At 37.4% G+C, this 2,444-nt stretch overlaps 1 long non-coding RNA gene across 1 annotated transcript; it reads left to right on the forward strand.

Annotated features, from left to right (window-relative positions):
* The first annotated feature begins 1,134 nt into the window (after positions 1-1,134).
* Positions 1,135-2,444, forward strand: LOC130469277 (uncharacterized). The gene is made up of 2 exons (XR_008929709.1): positions 1,135-1,181; positions 2,206-2,444. It is a non-coding gene; the product is annotated as an uncharacterized lncRNA (long non-coding RNA).

A 2,444-nucleotide genomic window follows, 5' to 3' on the forward strand; every position in this document is an offset into this window, starting at 1 on the left:
AGAAAAACAAAACCCTCCTTCACTATTCACGTAAGTTTTCAAACCCTCAAGAACTCATCCTCTCTCTCTCCTCGTCGCTGCTCTCCTCCTTCACGCCGTTGCTCCAGCCGCCGGTCTCCTCGCCGTCGGTAAGTATCCTTCGACCTTCTCCTTCGCCGTCCTTTTTTCCCCTGTTTTCGTTCTTCCTTGCGTTTCCTCTCCTCCTTAATGCTTTGTCTTCTTGAACAGCCACCAAGGCCGCCGGACCGCGTCGCTGTCCTCGCCGGTAAGCCACCGCTTCATCTCCTCGTCGTTCCCTTCTTTTCTTTCGATTCACTGCTGTTCATCCTCCCTCACTCCCCTCCTCTTGTTCGACTTGCGCACAGCACCACCCGCGACAGCACTACCCGCGACAGCAACCACCGCTGCCGCCACGTCAACAACCCAGCCGGCCGCCGCTGACCGCGTCGTGCACCGCCCAGCTTTTCCTCTCCTCTTTCTTGGTTATTTCTTAAACTCTAAGTAATTAATTATTTTAATTATAGTTTGTTAATTTAAATGATGTTCTTGAATTAAATTTATAATTTTGTTGTTGAATATGATTTCCAGATTTGGGTGTTGATATTATAAACCAATTATTTTCAGTTTTGGTTAATTAAAAATAAGTTAGGGCTTAATGAGGTTTTATTAATTTGAATTACGTTTTCGTGAATTAAAGTTATGGTTTTTGTGATTAAATTATAAATTTCAGATTATGCAAATTATATAATAAAGTTATTAATTTTCAGATTATCAAATTACTTTGAAATATTAATTTTGATTGTTTAAAGTATGAAATTCAAGGTTTTTATGATTATTAATCATGGTAAGTTGAGTATGGATTATTGAATTCGTCGTTTTGAGATACTAGGAACATAGATTGACCTCGGTGAAGCTTTTAAATGAATTTATATTGCTGAAAATTTAAAGTACGATGTTTGCAAAAAGTTTTCAACGAATTTCAATGATGCTAGGAAATCAAATGTCTAAGTTTAGATATTGGGGAAAGTTCTAAATATGTTTAGGATGCATTTAGAATGCTTTATTATGGTTGCCAATGATTAGAAATTGATTGGGATTACTTGCTGGTTATTTTAGGCGGAGAATTCTCTTTAGGCGACTTTTGAAAGTGTTAAAGTGGCCTATCAATTTGTTTACACAAGGTACGTACATACCTGTGTGCTTGGAATGTGTGCTAATTGATGAAACCATGTTGAATCTTGTTGTTGAACTTGGTTATGTTGATATTATTATTGAACTTGGTGATGTTGATATTATGGACTAACTGGGTTATATTGAATGTGCATGTTTAATACTGTTGGACAAACTTATTGAACTTATTTTGCACTATAAGAACTGTAACATGTTAGTATGGATGTTTGATACAAACATGTTGGTTGGGAACACTAGATTATTCTATATGATTGGGTTGGATCAATTGGTTGTTGTTCCCTTTCTATCTTTTCACTACTTTATAAGGGCGGAGGACCTTGTTTAGTAAGTTGAAACTTTATGCCCATATACAGGGTTGCTCATGGTTAAAGGAAAGGTTGGTTAAGTTGGAATGAGTCTTGATTGATGCTTTTATGATCACTTACTTAATTCCAAGATAAAAACAGTTGTGAACAAATGTGAATTGTCTGTCTTATGTAATGGTTGAGTCATAACGGAATCTCAATTTGTAAATCATGTAAAGTGAAACTGAATAGCAATAGCTTTAGACTGTGCACGTCTGAAGTGACGGACAAACAGGAGTTGGGGTTCATGGTGGTAGCCCATGGCCTTTTCTGGGACCGGATTGATCACCGTGTCCTATTTTTATTTAAACGTTCCTCGATATCGCAGGTCACTGAGGTTACGGAGTCGCGCCCGTACCTCGTCTTCCTTAGTGAAGACTTCTGGATGGTCAACTCGGTCCATTGTCTATTTCAACTAAAATAATATTATTGCTAAAAGTCTAGCCTAGTCTAGTCTGGTCAAGTATGGTCGTCAAACTATCATGTTTTGTCTGCCCTTGTTTGTGTTCATTAGTATCATGTTAGGGTTGTTCGTTTAATAGAATCATGTTAGGATTATTATTGATTTAGTATGTAGTACTCAGCTTTGCTGATTACGTGCTTTTGCTTGTGCATGTTGATCATGGCTATGCCTTATTGATCCTGTGATGACCCAATCTTTGGTGAACAGTCTCTAAGGATCAATAAGCATTGTCCATCTGCAGGTTTGAAGATGTTGCATCATTGGGATCGGGAATAGAGAGCTTGTATTTAGTTTTGATTTGCTAAGTTGACTTGGGTTTGCTTAATTGGACTTTAAACTTGTCATACTATTTATATTTCCTTATTTTCGTTGGTTGATTTTTGGGACTAAACCTGTAATCGATTATTTATAAACCTAAAGTTAGTTTTATGTTTTCCGCTGCAAAA

This window comes from Spinacia oleracea, chromosome 3 (genome assembly GCF_020520425.1).
Source record: "Spinacia oleracea cultivar Varoflay chromosome 3, BTI_SOV_V1, whole genome shotgun sequence".
Classification (NCBI taxonomy): domain Eukaryota; kingdom Viridiplantae; phylum Streptophyta; class Magnoliopsida; order Caryophyllales; family Amaranthaceae; genus Spinacia; species Spinacia oleracea.